This window comes from Callospermophilus lateralis, chromosome 2 (assembly GCF_048772815.1).
Source record: "Callospermophilus lateralis isolate mCalLat2 chromosome 2, mCalLat2.hap1, whole genome shotgun sequence".
Lineage (NCBI taxonomy): Eukaryota > Metazoa > Chordata > Mammalia > Rodentia > Sciuridae > Callospermophilus > Callospermophilus lateralis.
In genome coordinates, this window is record NC_135306.1 from 162121821 (window position 1) to 162143646 (window position 21826).

The 21826-nt window shown below is 44.6% G+C and overlaps 1 protein-coding gene across 6 annotated transcripts in view; it reads left to right on the forward strand.

Moving 5' to 3' along the window:
- Positions 1 to 243: 243 nt before the first annotated feature.
- The window catches only part of Tead1 (TEA domain transcription factor 1), a 253906-nt gene continuing 232323 nt past the window's right edge, over positions 244 to 21826 (forward strand). For 3 of the 6 annotated variants that reach the window (XM_076846902.2, XM_076846905.2, XM_076846904.2), the window contains exons 1-2: positions 244 to 639; positions 1210 to 1362. The gene's annotated coding sequence lies outside the window, so the exon portion shown is untranslated. Of the gene's footprint in view, positions 640 to 1076; positions 1363 to 21826 lie in introns of those variants that run through there. The other 3 variants (XM_076846907.2, XM_076846910.2, XM_076846903.2) reach the window with 2 other exon arrangements.

Consider the following 21826-nt stretch of genomic DNA (forward strand, 5'->3'; position numbering starts at 1 on the left):
CGCGCCCCGTTTCCCGGTGGGCGCGAGACTCCGCCCTGCTGTCCCTCCGGGGGGAGCCCGCGCCCGAACGGCAGGGCGGCCCCGCCGGGCCCGCCCCGAATCCCCATGACGTCACCGGCGGCGGCAGGCCCCGCCTCCGGCCCCGGGCGGCAGGCCGCATGACGTCACCGAGGCCCCACCCCTCCGGAGCGAGTTCGGTCCTGGCGTTCATTTCATTCCTGTCCTCATTCCGAACATTCTTAGCATCGCTCGCGCTGCGCCGCGCCGCCCGAGCCGAGCCGAGCCTCTGCAGCCGCCGCCGCGGCCCCGCCGCCCGCCGCGGGCGCCCACCAAGCACTTTGCAGACTCGCTTCCACCCTGCGGGCCAGTCCGCGCGGCGGGGCCCGGGCCCGGGGCGGCCGGTTCCGGGGACAGGCCATGCAGTGACGCCCCCCCACCCCCCGTCCACCTTTGCCCGGAGCGCGGGCAGCAGCCCAGCGCACCCAGCCGGCCCCGGGGCAGGAGCGGTGCTAGGCAGGGGTGGGGTGGCCCGGCTCGGGGATCGGGAGCCAGGGAGGGAGCACCGAGCGGAGGACGGGGGAAGCGGCGCCGAAGTTTGCTTTGGACTCCCCGGGCGCTGCGGCGGCTCCAGTGTTCGAGGTAAGTTGGCGCGCGGGGCGGATGCAGGGGTGCGGGGCGCGCGGGGCGCCGGGGGGCTGGTGGCTCGTCCCGCGCGAGCGGCTCTTTCTCTGCGGGCTGTGCTTTGTGTGAACCCGCGGCGGCTCCGCACCCGCCTCCCCGCGCCCCCTCCTAGGTGAGCGGCCCGGCGCCGCTGGGCGAGTTGCCGGGACGCCAACTTGGGCCGCGCGCTGGGAGCCCGCGCGGCAACAGGCGGCCCCCGGCGGCGGCCCCGGAGGCTCCCGGCCGGCGGCGCCGCGCCCCCCACGTCCCCTCTCCAGCCGCCGGCACGCGCACACGCACACACCCTCAGGCTCTTTTCACGGTGTTCGCCGAGAAGCCAGAAGTTCGGAGCGAGCGAGCGCGGGCGGGGAGAACTGCCGTCGCCTCGGAGCCGGCCTGAGACCCCCCTGTCACCTCTAGACCGCCCCCACGGCGCCGCGGCCCCCTGAGGCCCGTCTGGGGACCGCGACGACTAGTGCTGCGGCTGGGGGCTTCGTTCCTTCTTCCCAAAGATGAAAGAGGGCACGGTCGTCTTTACCGCCTCTCCAGGACTGTTGCTGCCGCCGCCGCTGCCGCCGCCGCTTCATTGCACATTCAAGTGGAAAATTTTCAGGAGTCAGCAGAAACATTGTGTCCAAAAAAGACTGAGTCGCTGTTACCACCAAACCCAGGAGGAGACTCTCCCTGGAAAACTTCCCTTTGGTAGGAAATACTGGGGGATTTGTTTGTTTATTGGAAGAGAAATAATCCCCAGGAGGGAAAGAAAATCAGGGTACACTTTTAGCCTTTGTTCGTAGCAGCAACACTTGTTTTCAAAAGTCCAGAGGCCCGCTTTAAAGAAAGTTCAACTTCTGTGAGTGTCCTTTTTTTAAGAGTATATTTTTTAAGAAAAAAACCCGAGCAACATTTTTAAGGAGTCTAAAACAATGAGGGGTTTATATCTTGTCTTCCTCCCACGAAAATAAAACCCAGATCAGAATTTTCTTCGCTCTTTAATTGCCCTTCTTTTTAAAGGTTTATTTAAAGTTGAATGGTGTCACTGTATAAAAATATTTATGAAACAATGAAATACCAGCCACCGGCGTTTCTCAGGAGGCTTGTTAACTTCTTAGAAGCAAGTGGCTGCCTGTGATTTGCAGAAATGAAAATTGACCTCAGCGAGCACTGGAAACAGACAGATGATGTTCCAGGAACTGGGAATGTAAAAGGCCGGGTTTAAAAACAGTGCCTGGGAGGGGGGGCCCAGGTCCTGAGACATAAAGGTCTGTAAAGCCTATCAAATTTCAAAATAGTGAGTTTTTTTTTTTTTTTTTTTTTTTTTTTTAATTGCTACAGATACAGCAAAGGGGCAGACTGTCCAGGACAACCACTTATTTCTCCCCCACTTACCACCTTGATTGGTTTTGGAAGTTTGGGGTCTGATTGGGGTTTGCTGAGTGCCTGCAGGTGGTTACTAGCAAGGACAAGTCCTTTTCTTTAAAGTACCAGTATCATCAACTGCATTGTCAAAGCTGGGAGTGGGCTCCTTTCTTTGCAGCCTATCTTGATGGTCTCTTTAGCAAGGGGGCTTCTCTGCCTGCCAGGGTACTGTGAGGCAATGATTGGGGGATAGTCTTCAAGCTGTGCTGGGTGGTTTATCCTGTCACTGTTGGATTTGGGTCCAAGCACTACTGAATGCTTTATAAGGGCCAGACTTAGGTTCAACTTTAGTAAGAATCTTTCCTCTTTAGAAGGAAATAGTAGAACTAATTACAAAGTGACTCCAGAAAGACAAATGGGTTTTGTTGAACCTTTGTCAACAGTAAGGTTTTGAATTTTTGATTATTTTGGGGAGAAAGGCTTATTTTTCTAATCTCACTATTTCCATAAATGGTCACAGATATTTTTGTTTAGTATTTCTTTGTGTGTGCAACTCTGTGTTGGGCTCTTAGGTTTCAGGTTTTTAACAGAGTTTACAATTCTTTTATTTGTTGTTGGTATTAAAAAATGAACTGATAAGCTGTATCCATTACTGGTTTTTGCTGATGTGCCAAGGTAGACCATTTTACATTTACTTTAATGACAAGTATTATTTGATCTGCAGTTTTAGGGAAATACTAGAATACTTTTTACTTTTTAAAATGAGTTTGAACAAAACTGACATGACACTTTGATTTGGAAAAAAGAGTAAAAAAATTATAGGAAAGAATCTGTGTAGATTCCTTTTCTGTGTGATCTTTATAAATAAACTTTAGGGGATATGTCAGAGATTATTAGTTTTTTTTTTTTTTTTTAAATTTCCCCCCAAAACCCCAGGACTCACCAAAGATGTAAAGATAATAACATTTAATTTGAAGGAGAACATCCTAGCTTAGTTTGCGCCAGACTGAAATGCATCTCTCACTGAGAAGCTCTGCCTTGCACTGTGGGACAGTGTGTGCCTAGGTCCCAGCAGCAAACTAATTACACATGAGGGTGGGCTTGGGAGGGTAGACTGGGGAGGCAGCTTCCTCCTCCTCTCCTCATTTCCTCCCGCCATTTGCTGAATACAGCAGGAATTATATGTCCATATACTTAGAAGGGGACACCAGCTTCCAAACTATTTAAGAAGAAGACACAATAAGCCATGAAGAAAAAATGTTTTGAGTTTTTTTCTGCTTGAGCTCCAGCAATTTACAAACAGTTTTGAGTTTGCTGATTCTGACTACAGAGCAGCAAATAGAAGAGGGTTTTTTTTTTTTTTTTTTTTTTTTTTTTAAATGGGAAAAATTGGGAGACATATACTTGTAGTGAATCATTTGGGTCTAGATCATACTTGTTGTCATATTTTCAGTAGAAAAGTGTGTAGCATGAACAGTTAAGAGAATGTAGATCCAAAATATTAGATGGGCCTTTGAAGAAATGAGCTGTGCCATTAACAGCATTAGCAGGTTGCTTCCTTAAGAAATGGATTGGTCTCTCATATATGGCGGTCATACAAGAGCCTGTACATTTGTAAGATTAGTTTTCTCTCTAATCTCATGTGTTGTTATGTGTTAATTGTGAGCATAATTATACTGCTTGCAAATGGAAATTATGATGCCTTATCACTCATACAAATAACTGTATGACCCAGTGAACTTAAAAAAATGGTCATATTCATGCATAGATTGTAGGTTGATAACACGATTAAGCTTTTATTTTGGCATTTTATTCTGTTCCCAATAAAGAAATTAGGAAAAAAGAAAAAAAAAATAGATGTATGTGTGTGTGTATTTCTGAGCTAAAACTGTGTGTAATCTGTTTTGTGATAAAACTTTTAGGGTCTGTTTTCTCCAAAGGATTAAAAATACTGGCTAAAGCAAGTGTCCAGCTTTCTCTGTAAAACTGTGGAAAAAAAAAAATCAGTCATTCTTTCTGTTAATGCAGGCATTACAGTTTGCCTTTGGAGTTCAGTGACTGGAACTGCAGCCTGTTAATGTCCTACTTCTGAACTCAGCAAGAAAAATATATTGTAAGCTTATCCCCCTTTGACAAACTTGGGCTCTGCTGTTGGGCTGCTTGGAGACTGATGGCTGGCATAATCTTTTATAGCTGCATAGTGCTTTTTCTTATTTTATCTGTTGAAGGTACAGATCACCTTGTGGTATTTAAGTAAGATTCTAAATCGTGTTTGAACAGTACCCGTGATATATTTTATTCTTTCATATTCATCAAGGTGATAAAATCAAGCATTTCAGGTCTATCCTAGCCCTGAATGTTTCGGGGTTGGGTTTTTTGACAGATACCTAATTTAGACCCTGTTGAATTACAATCACTGTATACATCTGAAACTAGGAAACTTTATGGGCCTCCTCTCTTTTGGGATGGTTTGCGTAATGCTAGAACATTTGGATCTAAAATTTTGGAGTATTTTTGTGTGGATTTTTAAAATCTTATTTAAAAACTGTCAACTATTGCTAGTCCTCAATCTGTAAGATTCTCTTTACAAACTTCCTTGACTTTATACCATACTTGAGTTTGGGATTGACATTCAACCATTCAAAAAAAAATCCTTTTTTTTTTTCAGAAATGTTCAGGTTTTGTAATGTGCAGGAAATATATGAAATATGTATTTTAACGAGTTCAAACAAATGGGGTTCTCTGTTGAAGGGGGTGCATGGTTTCAGGACAGGTTTCCTACGGGGTGGGTTACTCTCAGCTCTTAAGTTCTTTTGTCTACTGGCTTTTGAAATAGTTGGGAGGATTCTTAAAAAATGTTTTCCAGTCTGGGAGTCCTGGTGATGGAAGTGCACTGGTCTATCTTCTGAATTGGACAGTAGTGATGGGGTTCCTCCCAAGAGACCCTGTTTTTTCTATTTTTGTGACAGGCCAAGGGAAGGCTGGGATCCACTCCCCCACCCTACTCCATTTAAAACCATTTTACTATCCTGATATGATGGTTTTTACCATTTTTTCATGATTCATATTAGTTTTAAAGGTTCTATCCAAGTATTTCATTAGCGTTTTTAAAATGGGTAGGAATAGGGCCCTGAAAAATGAGTTTCAAAGAAAAAGCTGATGAACAGATTAAGCATCTGTTATCTCCAGTGGGAAATTCTGCTTGCTTTTAGGCATCTGACAGGTTTAGATGTGTGGGTAAGGTGACTGCCACACTATTGACTAGGGGTATACAACTATAATGAGTACTGTTGTTTTTACTGATACATAAACTGAAAAACTGCTGCTAATGGTGGGAAATGTTAATTATGTGAGAACATATTGAACTTATATACTCTGGCATGAACTTTTAAAAAAATGCATCAACCGTGCTTTTGTTTTTTTTTTTCTTTTTCTTTCTTTTTTTTTTTTTATAGGCACAGCTTTCTAATTATCATAATTCAGTTCAGCTTTGTTCTTGGATGGAGTTCAAGTGCAATCTCAATTTAACTTGAAAGGATATATATATATTTTTTTTAACTGAGAATGTTTAAGAAAATTTGAAAAGTTTATCCAAGAATGTTGTCTGCTTAGGTGTGGGTAAATTGGGCAAAATGAAATGAGTGTCTTGCACTGTAATAGTTCTGGAGCTCTGAATATTAAGAAACTGCCTCTTTTTGATTTGTACTTTATCCAAATCTGCATTTTGTGCATTTTTTTTACATAACCTGATGCTACAGCTGCTCAGTTCTCTTTAAAAGTCTTTCTCTAATAGTGAATAGATAAATGAACATTTTATTAGTATTTGCAAAGATAAGCCTTTAAGAGAATTGAGAGAAAGAAGTGCAGAATTCTTATGAATTCATTTGATTAAAAAAAAAAAAAAAAAAAAAAATCACCGTCAATCTTTTACACCAACCAAGCCTGTGGAAGGTGATAAATAGCCTTATCTGTTCTTTACACTGTGACTTGATGGCATTTCATGAAGGGAGTTGTTTTTGACAGCATTCCTTCCAGTGCCAGATGATCCTTTACTTTTTCTATGATCTGAACCTCTTTTCAAAGAAAAAAAAAAAGTTGATGAAACCTAAGTGCCAAATCCTCTGGGAAATCAATTTTAATTGTAAGAAAGGACAACTGAGATGGACCCTTCGACTTTCAGCCAGTCTGACTCCTGCTGCCGAAATGCAAAGAGAGCCCGTGGAAGCCAAATGACTTCATTTGCTCTGGCACTTAAGAACCGAATTCACTTCCATGGTGGTGAAATAAAAGGAGCCAAGTGTTTTAAATAGCCACTCCCCGAGGCCCGCCCGCCTGAGTGTTTTGAGAAAAGCGCATTGTCTGCTTGCTGCTCTAGCTGGGAGACTGCCTGGCTCGCCCTCCCCCACCGGGCAGCTCCATTTCTGAAGTTGACATCTGGTTTTCTCTCTGTTCACCTGATCTGTCCCCACACATGTGCACACATGCAGTGGGCACACACTCATTTCGCAGGTAATGCAGATTTTTGACACTGAATGTGTGTATGTGTGTTTCCAGCCCCTACCAGGACAGGGGGAAGCATGAAGCTTAATGGCACAAAATAAAATGTAAACACAGTGGCTGCCCCACATGCCGCCGCTGCTGGGTTTCTGTCCGATGGTGCTTTCTGTGTAGGCGTGCCTATTGTTGTGGCAGCAACAGGCAGCAGAAGTTGGGGCACCATATGGCGGATGTGGGCCTCAGATAAGCTGTCTGGTAATTTAGCTTATCAATAGCATTTTGATATGCTTCGTTTTCAGATCACCCAAGGGGGGGGGATGGGGGTGTCTTGGGGGGTTACTGATTCTGAAAACCATTGTGAGCGGATGCTTCCTTTGGAGGAATCTCTTTCAGTCCTTTTTTCTTCGCTGCCTTTTCATCTCCAAAGCCTTTGGGAGACAATGCTAGTTAGAGTCAAAAAGAGAGCCCTATCAGCCGAAGAGACCATCAGCCCCATCCTGAAATAGTCCTCAGGTATTGCGTCTGAGAGAAAAACAGAAAATAGGCTACTGAATTTCATATTGGCAGAAGTAAGAAATTCCCTGAATTCAAAGTTGGCTTTTGTTTTAAATATCAAAGAAGTAAAGTCAGTATATTGTACTTTTGTATTCTGATAAAAAGTTTCAATTTTTTTTTAAGAATTCAGAATGCCTTCCTAATTCTCTTTCATCTTTAAATTTTACCTGAATCATAGAATACAAAAGTGATCGACATCTTTATGTAACTTGAAAATCTGTGCCATCTGTGATTTGGAGGCAAGAAACAGCTTCTTTGAATGACCAGAAATTGTTGAGTGGGAGAACACCTCTAGCACACCACCCTGGTGTCCAGTAATGCTGAACCCAAATCATAATCCCTCTCAGTGATGAAAGGGGAATCTTGATGGAGCCGAAACCAACTCTGGGATTCTGTGCACAAAAGGTGGTGATACTCATGACCATGTGCTGATCAGCCAAGTCAATCTCCTTCATCAAATACTTGTGTCCTGGAAATGTGCCAGGAAGCTGGGATGAGACGGTATGTCCCTCTCCCAGCACTTCCCTGCCTGCGTGCTCTCACTCGGCACATTTTGACATTTGGGTTTGTAATTCACTCTCCACAGATTTGTTTACACAGTGATTTCAGGATGGTTCAGCTTCAGATCCAGGTGACCCTCTTTCTACTCCTGTCACCTACAGCCTGGACACCACTACCAGTGGAGACCTAGGAGGGGTTAGGTGGGTGCACTGTTGATATATTCCTAAAAGTCCCCATGATAGCATCTGCTCTTGGTAGAGATCCACTGTTCTAGATAATCATTCTAATTTTTATGCTGTGTTCAAGTTAGATGAAGTTTAGCCACTATTCCTAGGTGGATATGAGTTTTCAGTTAGTGGTGAGGTGGTGACCTAGGAAGTTATACTGTGTCTTTGTGGAAGTCACTAAGATATTCTTGGTTGGTTTCAAAAGTAAGGCTGCACAAGAATAAAGTCTCACCTTTCCATGCAGGAAAAGTAATAAAATGAACCCAAACCATCTTCTCTGGGCCTGGTACTCACCTGTTACTCTTGGGAGTGCAACAGTTGTTTGCAACACTGTAATCAACAGATGTGATTACAGCTGTGTGAGTCGGACCTCCTTGTGAGGGGTTTGAGAACCAAGCTCTGTTCTGGCTGCACACCACCCCCACAGTGGGTTTTGAGAGTAGTGGGGATTCTCCTAGAGCCCCCCCACCCCACCCCGCCCCACGTGGCATCCCTGGACACTGGGGAGTGAAGGGAAAAGAAGAGTCATCCTAATACCCATATCAACACACCTGTGGATAAAAGAGCTTACTTCTCTCTCCTTTCACTCTGGGCACTTCGGAATCTAGATTATCTGGTTTCATGGAAGCTACTACTTGCCACTGGACATTTAAACACTTTCTGGTGCTACTTTTTGTTAGGGATTTGGTGATCAGGAGAAGGTAGTCAATGAATGGTGATCTGTAAAACTCTTCTGCCCCTGCAGAGTTTATAGATCAGCAAGGAAACAGGCATGCAAAGTGGTAATCATGATTTAGTGGGGGAATTATGTACATCTTACTTCCTGAGGGTTTTGGATGTTTCGCATATTTTTGGTGCTGGTGATCGATCGAACCTAGGGCCTTGCACATGCTAAGTACATATTCTTAACACTGAGCCACATCCCCAGCCCAAGGGGCACGTTTTTTACATACTTGAACATTTTTGAAATTGGATGTGTTGAACCATCATGACTGGCCAGGTGGTCATAACCTTTGATGTGATTATCCAAGCCTGTAGAATGAGTGTTATCCAACTTGTAGAATTGAGTGCTTCGGGAGGAAGAAAACCCCAAAGTCAGTACTGGGCACACTCATGTCACTGAAGGTGATGTTGTGTGAGAAAGCCTGGATGTTCATCACTGAGTGAAATTGTTTTGGGTATATCCTACTCAATTTATTTAGCTTACAATTTCCTTTTTATATATGCACAAAGATAGACATAGGGTAAAAGTTTCAGTATGTATAAAGTACTATTTCTAAATTGTAAGGAAGCAATCTGGCATCATTTTTTTTTTTTTTTTTTCCCAACTGTACGTCTTAGAAGTAAAATCAAGCTGCATTTTAAGTCGAGTGGTGTCTTAGGGTTGGTCAAGTGCTGATAAAACGCATTTGTGTCTCTAGCCAAAAAGGACCTGGGAGATTATACGCTATGATAATGGTTGCTTTGAGGGAGTGGAATGGTGTAGGCTTTCATTTTTTTACATGTTTGTACTTTTTAGAAGCATGCATATCTTTTCGTAATATCGTCATAAAGGGGTAAAAGCCCAGTGGGGCAAGTGCTCATGATATATCAAAAGAACTGTGTGGCCCAGGGGTAGGACTAAGGAAAGCTTTGCAGAGGAAGTGATGTTGGAACTTTGAAAGAAGTGGTTTCATCTATCTATCTATCCATCTATCTGATGCCATTTTGGGAGTGGAGTGGGACTCAGTTGTTAAAAAAACAAACCAACCCCAGTAAAATATTCTGAGTAATAAACTCAGTCCTCAGATGTCGATAAAGAAGGTTATTGCCCAAAACAGGCTAATATAGATTTGAAACTTGGCTGTGAGCAATTAATTGAAAATCAATTAATTGAAAGGATGGAGGGAATGGTTGACATGAAGGGTAGGATGTGTCCTGATTTTGGTTTGGACAAAGGAGGCAGGATGGTATGGGTTTGCCAACAGATTTGCAATTGGCTATGCTTTGGGCTCATTCTGGGCTCAGCCCCTTGCTAGTGTGACCTTGGATAGATTGCTTCCTTTCTTCAAGCTTCCGTGGTCCCATCTACATTCATTCATTCAATCAATCATCACTCATCAACCAATCTTTCTCTTTTCTTTTCTTCCCCTCCCCCTTTCTCTCCCCCCCCCCCTTTGTACTGGCTGTTGGTTTTACCAATGATCTACATCCCCACCCTTTTAATAATTTATTTTAAGACAAGGTCTCACTAAGTTGCTGAGGCACTCACTGAGTAGCTGAGGCTGGCCTTAAACTTGGAATCCTCCTGCCTCAGCCTCCAGAGTTGCTGGGATTATAGATTTCAATGGAGTGCTTACTGTATATTGGATATATGGTGTAAATGGAGAGTAACTGCATACCAGATCTTTAAGGATTTCCTGCCGAGTCAGCCTGGACTGTGACTCTGGAGGAACAATCAAGACTGAGGCTTTTGTAGAAGAGCCTGGCTTCTGGTCTCAGGCAAATGGATTGAAATCCAGGAAAGGTTGGGACAATCCCAAAAGTCCCTTGACCATTCATTGCTTTGAACCATACCTCCCTCATGCAGTAAGTGGAGGAAATCCATCAGCAAATACACAATGTTTGAGGTTATTCCTTGCCAAATGGTAGTGATGAGTTAAATGGAAATGCTTCAAAAAAGTAGGTTGCATGGTACAGCTTTATCTGTCCAGTAGAAGACCCTTTTATCTGGTTCTGTGTGTTCTTTTCTATGGCGATGGCTGGGACTCAGACATTGCTGAGGTCATTGGTCGCCCACTTCAGGTGACTGAAAGGAAAGTGCCACCCTCCTGCCTTTGCTGCCCTCATGGCACCTGAGCTCCCGCTAAAAGGCAGCCTGCTGAGTGAGCCCGCATGCCTTTGGTTTCCTAATCCAGAAAGTGGGCATGACGTTGTGTACTTTGGGGAGTTGCAATCAAGTTTAGATAAGTGCTAGCTCTGCAGGCTGGAGCGGCAGCTGTGCCACTGTTACAACCTAGCCGGTCCTGTTCCTCCAAGGACTCCAAACTCTGTAATTAAATCTTTGTCCTTTCATAAGACTTCCTTTCTCTGGGCCTTAAATATGATTCTGATGATCATTCACCCTTGGGTGTGAGGGAATGGTAGCTCTTCTTTTTCCACCAGTGCATTTGCGTATTTAAAAGACTGTTTACTAACCCCAGGAGTGTGTAACTCCAGGTAACTCCTGGGGAAGTGACCCGGATCCAAGATATCCCGTGGGTGGAAACTGGAGTTTCAGTCAACTGCTCTGAGCTGGTCCTGCTTAGCTGATTCCCAGGGTGTGTCCATGTCCTGTGTGTTTAGACCCTGGCCATTTCCATGACTGGTCTGAGCAGTGAAGATTGCTTTGTGTGAGCTTGGGCGAGGGACCACCCGCATTTTATTGACTTATTTTCCTGTTGCTCAAGCAGCTGCCCAGAAGGGTGGTTTACTCTGATTTCCCATTCTTTTTTGGTCCTGGGGATTGAAACCCTGGGGCACCCAACCACGGAGCCACATCCCCAGTCCTTTCTGTATTTTATTTAGAGACGGGTCTCACTGAGTTGCTTAGGGCCTTTCTAAGTTGCCGAGGCTGAACTCAGGATCCTCCTGCCTCAGCCTCCCAAGCCACTGGGATTACAGGTGTGTGCCATTGCACCTGACCAGTTTTTTCTTAACATGAACTTGGTCTTTCTTGTGTCGTCCAGCCAGATCCTGACTGCCTTCCTGTAATAGCCATTTGTGTCTGCTTTGTCCATTTGTATTTCCTGAAGGCTGTCCTTTAGCCTTCCTCCTACCTGTGTGCTGGTTACAGCCCTGGTTTATGCTGCTTGTCTTGGCAGAATCCTTTATTGCACCCTCTTTTACTTTCCAAATGCTGCAGTTTGGATGATCCGTTATATGGTCATTCTAATGGGAAATTGGCTGACTCCCTTTCATTAACCCGAGTAGAGAGAAAATTCGGGGCAGGAGGAATTTGTGGGCATCCTGGTATTGAGCTCAGGACAGTATGATTCTTGAAGGATTGTCCCAGGCTCTTTCTGAGCCAGAACTACAATAGAGGGGAAATTTAGAAAACATTGTTTCCTACAGACGCTGTTAGTTTCAGCCAAATGGCTTCAAATCCTGTGCTAGGCTGTGGATCAATTCATAAGGATTTAAATAAAAGAAAAGTTTCTCATCATTCATCCGGGTGATTCAGCCTTGGTTCATTTCCTTTTAGACCAACATAGTTTAATTTAGAAGTTTTTTTTTTTTCCCTCCCAGTTGAGTTCAGGAAGGTTTGTACTTTGCAGAGGGTGTGTGGGGGTGGGGGTGGGGTGTTCCTAGGTTTCAAACTCACCTTCCTCTGTTCCTTTGGAGTTGGTGTCCTGATGTCCTAAGGTGAATTTAAGTATACAGAGTAGGGAAAATCAGGCGGAAAGCTGGAAATTATGAAAGACGTTTTTAGTTCTTTGCTCCATACCAAAAGTAATTGGGGTGACACTGTTCAATTCCTGGTGGTCCTTTTGACAGCTCTGTTTGGTTATTTAATCTTGTGCTTTAGACAGCAACTTTGGGCAGGAGCAGAGGGGTTCAGTCCAGTAGAGAACTCTCAAGTCCTGTGACCCAGCAGCTTTCCGACAGCCTTTGAGAGCTCCCGCAAGGGCTTCCTGGTTGCGGCTCTGTCAGGAGAGGGCACTGGGGCCATTCCGGTGCTGGCGTCCTGATGCCTCCTATCGCTGGTGTGCTAGGAAGGGCCTGGTTGGGGCCATTGATTCCCCTGATCTTGGGCAAGTGTGGTTTTTTTTTTTTTTTTTTTTTTTTTTTTTTTGCGGGGGGGGGCTGGTGTGGAGCTGGGGATAGAACTCAAGACCTCACATGTGCTAGGCAAGTGCTCTTCCACTGAGCCACGTCCCCAGCCTGGTGGGCAAGTGTCCTAAAACATTTTGTTTCCTTTCTGGGAAGGTGATGCTGAGCTCTAGCTGCCAACAAAGTACCTCACAAAGGTGATGCTCGGCTCTAGCTGCTTTTGTGCTGTGCTTTGGATTATTAGATAAAATTCGTGAGCCTAGAAGCCCTTGGGCAGAAAGGTCCTGGAGAACTCAGCTATTAGATTTGTGTCATTCCTTCCATAAACCCCCAGGTTTCCCTCCCAAAGCATTTGTGGCGGAGGAGCAGCGCTGCTGAATTCACTCTATAACTCCGTTTTTAGTTGTGCTGATTCCTGGCCTCCAGTGGGAGAATTTGGATAGAAAAGGAAAGTTGACCGGCTAGGTTCTTTCTTGTGCAAATTCTTCCGCATTGATTCATTTAAGCTAAATAACTCCATTTGTAATCGAGGAAAGCAAAGCTCAGAGAGGCTTAGTAAACTGACAGAGATCACACAGCTAGTTTATGACTGTCAGAATTTGAAACATCTTCCTATGTCTGTGGCTCCATAGCCATCACACTAACAAAGGACTGCACATTAAGTCACCTATCAGGTTTCATTGTGGCATTTGAATGAGTTAAGGTAGATTATGATGTTGAAACAAATCCTCTGGGTGGATTTGCCCAGGAAGAGGGGAGTGTTATCTGGGCAGCTCCTTTTACTCTATCTTCAATAAAAACACGGGACTAAGATAGTAAAAAGTTGGGTGTGACTCAGTTGAACCTTTCTTTTGTCTTGTAGGGAAAGGGCAAAGGTCAACTCTCCCTTTTGGTTTCAGTTCTGTGGGGGACCCAGTGCCCCTCACTCCCTGACAGGTTACACTAGCCTTTGGGAATGAGAGGGTGGGATATTGGGGGCTGGCTCGATGGAGACCGCTGCACAGGCGTGCGCATGCATGTGGGTATGTGTTGGGGGCTGGGGGCTGGTGTGGTCTTGTCTGGGAAGCTGGAAGCAGGCCTGCCGGTCCATCTGGTTTTGCCTTGGAATGTGCTTTGTTGGCAGTCAGTCAGAAGAAGTCAGCCCCCTTCACCACCTGAAGGCCCAATGTGGAAATGTGGAAATGTGGGGCTGGGGGGCGGATGATAATGGGAGTGTTTAGGAAGGAATCTTTGAGATGGGTGGGTGTGTCTGCTCCCCACCCAGAATGATTGCTGGAAAATTTATCTTAACCTGTAATATGTGATACTAGTGGGCAGGGGGCAGTAATCAGGCCTCTGAAAAGACGGGGGCTTTGGAAATGGGGTGGGCAGTAGGGTTGACACCCTTCTTTGGCATCTTGGTTGATTTTTGGTGGAAGGGCTCTCTTTTTCTCCTGGCCCCTTTGTTCTAGTTTCTGTGGGCCTGAAATTGTTGGGGTTCCCTCACTGACATTTGCTAGGACCGTGTCCTTGTCCTCCTTCACCTTCTTGGTTATCTCTCTTGTATTTCCATATATTTTGGGGGGCGTACTAGAGATTGGACTCAGGGACACTCAACCGTTAAGCTACATTTTTTTTTTTTTTTTTAAGAGACAGGTATCTCACCGAGTTGCTTAGGGCTCGCTCTTGCTGAGACTGGCTTCGGATCCGCCATCCTCCTGCCTCACTCAGCCTTCCAAGCCTCAGGGATTACAGGCGTGTGCCACCCTGCCGGCCCTCCATATTACTTTTAGGTGCTTCCATTCTTGACTGGTTCTTTTTGGCCCTTTTGAGGTCTCTTTCATGATGAATGTATTTAGCAAAGTGGTCTAAAATCGTAGCTTTGCCTTCAGATATTGTGGTTCGAACATAGTTCTGCTTATTAGCTGTGATCCATCCTGGGTAAGGCAGATGCTCTCTCTAGGCCTCAATTTCCTCATTGGCAAAGTGGAAAAATCAGTAGGACCCATCTGGGTGTGTGTTTCAGTGAAGCCTCGTGGCTGGCCCACAGAGAGCCTCTCCGTCTCCAGCCCGTTAAGGCGGCGGCTCCCACCACTTCTAGCTCAGGGAGCAAGCAGTGTGCAGATGTGCTTCTCCTTTGGCTCTGATTTTAAGCATTTCCCAGCTTCTTCTCATGCTGGAATTCCTGCTTTGTTGTTTTTCTCTCTCTCTTCAGGCAGTTTCTCTTTTGCTTTCATATTTTCTGTTGTCTTTCCTCCCCCATCCCAAACACACACACACACACACACACACACACACACACACACACTGGCCCTCTGTTTCAAGCCCCCTCTTTTCTTCCTTTTAGTCTTAGTGACTCTGCTCCTGCAGTTTTACCCTAGGTTTCACCAAAAATGGTCATCAGAAAAGCACCACTTCTCCATTCTGTTCTCTCTCAATGCTGGATGGAAGCTTTTGACTTACAGAGTTTCTGGCACTCTGAGCAGAGTTTTACTATTTTTTTTTTTTTAATTTTTATTGTTGGTGAGTTTTACTATTTTGAAAAGACATAACTCATTCTGATTCTCATTGAGCTCATGGACCTGTGGATTACATTTCCTTCATTTGACTTATCTCTGGACCTTGGCAACCTCATTAGTACCTGTAAAATGGACATAAGTGTTGCCTTCCTTGCGGCTCTAGTGAGATTGAATGAGGGTGAGTATAATACTTGGTTGAGAAGCCAGTGTCTCATGAATGTCAGCTGCTGATTGTGATTAGGGTTGTGATTACTGTCACCCAGTAGCTGAGGACAGGAGCGGGCAGATACCTCTTCATTGCATTGTTCTCTTTGAAGGAGGGGGACAAGAATAGTCTTTTGAAAGAGAAGAAAGTTCAGAGGCTGAGGCTCAGGGGTAGAGCGCTTGCCTAGTACATGTGAGGCACTGGGTTCAGTCCTCAGCACTACATAAATATAAACAAATAAAATAAAGGTATTAAAAAATACAATAACATTAAAAAAAAAAAAAAAGAAAGTTCAGAGCTTAATTCAACTAGTATTTACTGAAACAGATGTGGTGAAATTGGCCCCAGTACTGAATCAACAATATAAAGACTTTCAGTTTTTGTAATGGGAAAATTTATAGTCGAGATTAATCGACCCCCAGGAACCATGACCACCCAGCAGCACACCAGCTCCTGGCCATGCTGGTACTTCCAGAACCCTGGCTTCTTTCCCACCAGATTGTTTTGAAGTAATTCTAGAGGTGCTTTAGCTTCCAGTACGTCTTTCAGATTTGTGGCTGATTTAAAAAAAAACAAAAAAACAAAACTACAATTTCATTGTCATACCAGCACTTCAGTTCCTTGATATCAGAGATCTAGTAACTGTTTTGATTTCCTTGATTGTCTCATAAATATTTTCTCATAGTTGGTTTGTTCAAATGAGGGTCCAGATGAGATCAACAGGTTATGCTTGGTTGCTGTGTTTCTTAAAACTCTCTACAGATGTTCTCCCTTGTAATTGATTGCTTGCCTTGTTTTCAGAAGAGTCCCTTCATTCTGAACTGTCCCCTGCCAGCCTCGGTGCTGCATGCCCTTCATTCTGGATTTTGCAGGTGCATCCCCACGGTGCCATTTCTCGTGTTGTTATCTACGGCAGGTCCAGTAGATGGGAATTTAGATCTGGAAGTTTCATCTAATTCAGGCTTATTTATTTACTTTTTTCAGGAGGCACAAAATGTCCATTGTGTCTCTCTTTGTGAAGGAGTTTGATGCTCTGTTGGATGAACTCTGCCCCTGTGTATTGTATCATGTAGGCTTTGCAAATTGATGGTATTATAGTTCTTTTTATTAGCTAGAGTACTTTCATATAGAGAGGAACTTTCATCACGTATTTGGTGAGCCTGACATAGAATTTGTACACGAAAGGCAGGTTTTTTTTTTTTTTTTTTTCCTTTCGGATCTACCATTATGCAATTATGGATTTTAAATTATTGGATATGTTTGAGTCATTCTAGTTCCTCCTCTCATTGATGTTCTGGTGGTCTCATTTTGGCCAATAAAAGTTTCTTTAGTTGGCTTCTGTGTCCTTTGGATGTTACCCTTTTATCTTTGATGCTTTTTTTTTTTTTTTTTTTTTTTTTGATGTTCAGTCTCTTGTTTATTCTGAGGCTGAGAATGAACACCTTGGGAGAGTTTTGGTTCCTTTTAGTGGGAAATTATATTTGCATGCTGCATTGTGTATGATAGGATCCCTGCTCACCACTCCCCACCCCTGTTCCCCTTCAGTTGAAGAAGCCCCTGTTTCTCATTGGAAATGGGTCCTTACCTACTGCTGCCACTCTGATCCCTGGTACAAGCTTTTCTTGTTCACTTGTCTCAAGCCTGGCCCCTTTGGCTCCCATTTACCACTTCCACACCTGTGCTGGTCACCTTGTCCTGTCCTTGGTTTGACTCTGCTAAACCTAACATTAATTTAGGCTTCATGGAAGCCCTTAGTGATTCCCTTCACTCATGTCTACCTGAGAGTTTGTTCCTCCTCTTGTGAAGGAGGTGAGAGATTCCTTATCTTATTACCACTCTGAGCCATTCAGACTGCAGGCTTTACTTTTGTTGATACAGTACTAGGGCCATTTACACACATCTGTTTCAGTAAATACTTTCTTGTCTTTCAATGTGTTTAAAATAGAATATATTTAATGTTCCAGTCATTTAAAGAATTTATCACTAATCCATTATTTTTATAAGCTAAAAAAAAGTTCACGCTTTGTCGTTTTTTAGGCAGGTTTATGCATTGGAGTCCTAGGGAACTCTGCTATTGTTTTGCTGCTGTGGGAATATGATAGTAAGCCTGTAAGACTAAAATGAGTGTTTTTTTGTTTAACAAGTCTGCTATTAAACTTATTTTTAGTAATTCCTGCCTTTGCTTCTTGGAAATAATTTCATGCCCATGTTGGAGTATCATAGAATATGCACTTAGGCAAAGGGAAAAAAAAAAAAAGGCTCATTTTAAAGACAAGCCATAATGCTCTCTTTAGAGGTTCCCTTCTGGCCTGGAGTTTCAGCTTTTAGTAGTACTTTTTTGTTCTATGTGTGAGACAAAGCCATTCGCATTCACTGTCTAGCCAACACAACCTCAGAACAGCATGAGTGAATGGTCCTGAAATTATCATCATTCCTGACACCGCTGAGAAATTAACCAGTATCCTGGCCTGTGAAATTTTTAATACATGTTGAATGCCCCCACCCCCACCTTGGCCTTTTTTTTTTCTTTTTTCTTTCTCTCTTTAAAGGCAGCAAGCTTCATTTAATGGTTCCTCTGTGTTAAGGAGAGTACAGTATTGTAGGGGTTGGTCCCCTCCCCTTTCCTCGGGGGTGCACCAAGAGAAGGGTGAAGAGTCCTGTAATTCACAAGGCAGGCCTCTGTGCCCCGAGGTAAACTTGGTTTCACAAAGGGAATTTTCATTATGGTCCTGTGGCTCCGTAACAGTGGAGACTTCAGGAGGCAAGTGGTAAAAGCTACCAAAGAAAAATCTGGACTGGAGCCACTGACGTCATGTCAGTAAATCTGTTGGAGGAGCCCAGCCGTGCAGCGCCTGCCAGCCAGCCCCTGCACTTTGGCCTCCCTGGTCACTGTTCTGACTGCTTCCTCCACCCCCGCCCCCCAGGCCAGCCTGTATTCTTGTTTTCTTTTTTCTTCTTTCTGTCTGTGCAACTGGGTTTGTGTTGAAACCTGAAAACTACCCCTGCAACCTGCCCAGTGCTCTTTGCCCTGTGTTGGGGGTGGGCTAAGGAGGCTTGAGAACCTTTCCCCAGGGGGTTTCTCCTTGATGAGTACATCCCTGGGGACCAGGAGGGGAACAGCCCAGAGGTGCTAACTCCCGACACTGTACTTGTAGAGAGCTGTGCTCTTCAGTGCAGGGCTGTGTGTGTGTGCACCTGTGTGTGCCAGCATGCATGCCTGTGTGTTCTTGTGCATGTGTGTGCGTGCATGCCTACAGAGGGAGAAAGTGGAGGCCAGTCAGAGCATGAGTGGAAATATAGAGTTGCAGTCTTGCTGCGGAAGAGGATTGAAGAGAATAAGTTCCAGGGAGTTCTTTATTGCTCATTACTCGTTGCTCAGCTAACCTTGCACTCTCCCTCGTTTGCAACTGGAAGAGTTAAATCTAGAGCCACATGCTTCTGTACATCTTGGTTATTTGGAGTCACAACCCCAGATGGTCCTGAATTAAAATATTGCGGTGCTGAATCTATTTTTATGTCTAAGTGAATGACATCTAAAAATAAACCCTATCCCACCTGTTATCCACTTTTGGAAAGTTTGGATGCTATCAAGTCCCAGCCCGGGGATTAAGCTTTGATCACAGCTCCCCATGTGATACCCACGTTCCGTGTTCCCCACGGTTGGCATGATGTTTTTATTGTTGGAGTAATTGTTGTCCTCGTTTATTTTGCTGTGAATATTCAGTGTGAAAAAGAGTGGAGCATAGGTTCAGATTGGTTTTGAAGTTCCTGAGTCTTCGGGTCAGAGACATATTAAAAGCAGTATCTTATCCATGAATCATGGGATGAGTCAGTTCCTGAAACCACTACAAGCCTCATAGTTCTTGGCTACAAGCAAAAGCAGGAAATCCAGGCTTCAATAACTTCCTTTCCCAGTCCTGGCTGTAGCCGCGGTGGTGGTTAGGTTCTGCTGCCTGCTTTGTAAAGCGGTAGGAAGATGTATGTCTGAGGAACAAAGGCTCTCGAGTCCATTTACTGAAACTGTTTATAATTTGTGGTCTTGATCTGAACGTCAGGCTGCGTTGGCACACCCTGTCTGCTGAGCAGCCCTGCACAACCCGGCCAGGAGAGGCGGCAGGCTCAGTCCAGGAGTTGCCACCGTGTGCGCACACACGGTCCGTGAGGTGTCGGTGTGCCAGCGAGTCCTAAAACTTGGGGCCTTGCAAGGGAACGGGAGGCAGGGGACGCCCTGAATTCCATATGCAGAGTTGTTCTGTGGACTTCTTTTGTTTGTCCATCCAGTTGGGAGTGGGAAATGGAGAGAGGGAGAGAATGAACCAAAGACCCTGCTTGCCAGCCGCCGCCTGCCTGGGCTCTGGCCTGCCTCTCGCTTTTACTTGAATCCACTTCCTGGTACACAGAGTCTTTTTGTTGGTGGTGTCCCTCTTGGAGTGCTTCAGCCAGCCTTCCTGACTGCAGAGTCACTTTGATAACTGTTCCATGATGTTTTAAAGAGTAAAGGAGAAACACCAAGTGGTCGGTGGCCTCCCGGTGTCAGGGTGGGTGTCAGGGGTCGTGGGTCTGCTGGGACTTTTCTCCTTTTGGAGCAGCTTTGTATTTGCCAGGGCAGACCTGGGTGGGTGCTTCTGTCTGTGTGGGGATGGTCCTCACTGTTGCTTTAGGCTTTATTTGTGAATTTATGGACTTTTTCAATCTTGGAAAAAAGTCAAAATTGAGTGGCGAGTTTTTGTTTATTGACTCTTGTGTTTTCCTACGCTAGTGAGTGTTAGCTATGGGATTTTAAGAAAATGGGACTGAAAGGAGACCCCCCTTTTTCCTACCAGAGGAGTCATTGGAAGTTCTGATAGAGTTCTAAAAATAGAGTGGGTAGACAAGCCTGTGAAAAGCCACTGAGAAATAAGGGGGAAAAATTGAGATGATGAGCAGTTATATACTGATGCTGTCTTTTAAACGGAGCTTGTTTCCAATTCATGGCTGGCAATTGCTTAGAAAGGTCAAACACTATTTCAGCCTTTGTGAAGAATAAAAGAAAGGCAAATGAAAAAGTTTGCCTGGCTTTTTAATGAAGCATGGCCAATTCAGCTCACAGCCAGGCTGTAGGCCGCTCTGCTCCTACCTGTCGTTTAGATTTTGCATGTGGGTAATTTTCTGTTCAACTTCAGTTCAGATTAAAAGGTTCTGATAAACTGTTGAGAAAGACTGGCTCATCTGGATTTTAGAGGTTTGCCTGATAATCATAATTTCTGGTAGCAGCTTTCCAGATTGCAGACCGGTTCAAAAACCCCCGAGTCTCATGTGAGTTTGTAAATCACTGTGAAAATACGTTCCTTTTATCAATGAGTGAAGGGTTACTTCCTAAACTTGGAAGAGATTTTTTTTTTTTCCTTACGTTGCAAGAGGCACAAATCCAGTTATTTTTATTTGTCTTGCATTGATCTGAGAGTTAATGTCTTTTGAATGTAGATTTCAGACTGGGATTAGAAACTGAATCTTGAATTACTCACCCTCTCTGAACCAAGTTGTGGGGGGCAGGGATTGATTCGTTAATTAAAATCAATGTAAATGGATTTGTAAGCCTCCTGTAACAGATTATCTTATTAGCAGCCACACCGAGCAGCCCATGATCTGTGAGGAATGTGCTTGCTGCCTTAGGTGAAATGGACCTGGACTGGTGGACTCTTTTCATAAAGCAGCCCACTGCCTTTGTGATCTTTACTTAATCTTTACATGGAACAGATTTTTTTTCCTATGAATGGAAAATTATTTTCCAAGTCTGCCCCAGAATGCTTGGGTTCCCTGTGTGTTGTGTGCGTGTCTTCACCGTGTGTCTGCCTTCCCTCCACCTGTGCCTTCATGCTTTTAGGATCTTTTTATGTATTAGCCAGCTTCTGCCCTTTCCCTAGCAAGATTTCTTCTGAGAACCCTCCTCTAAAGAGAAAAAGAGGAACCAGGAATAAATTCCTATTTGATAACAGCAAAACGCTTTTTTCTCTGATCCAAGCAACCAACAAGCAAGCTACAAAGAAGATGTTTATCTGTTATTTGAGGGTCTGGCTGTACAGCTGTGCTTCCTTGGAGTGATGATAAGAAGACAGGATGATACCTTTTGCAAAGCCCTGTGGCTTTAAGAAAGGTCAGAGTTCATTTAGCTGCTGTCAGTTATATCATTTTTTTGTAATTGTGTGGGACAGGTAGATACTGTCAATAGTAAGACCAGCTCACCCACCTTTTCTCTGATGTTTGGATCAAAGGGGGACTTCTGACCCAAGCCAAGTTAAACTCTGCCTCCTGAGCATTTTGGGATTAAGGCAGTTATCCCCGTTTCTTTGATGGTCATGGCTGCACTTCAGGGAGACGCTAACTGGGGGGGAGGGGCGGTGATGTTTGACCCATGGATGTAGAGACGCATTGGTGAAGCTGCTTGGCAGAGGGGCAGACACAAAGCAGTTGTGCAGAGGAGAGGAGACCTTGGGAATGACTGTCATTTGCCAGTGGGTTTCCATTTACTGGTTTTCCTCTCGTAGGAGGGCTGG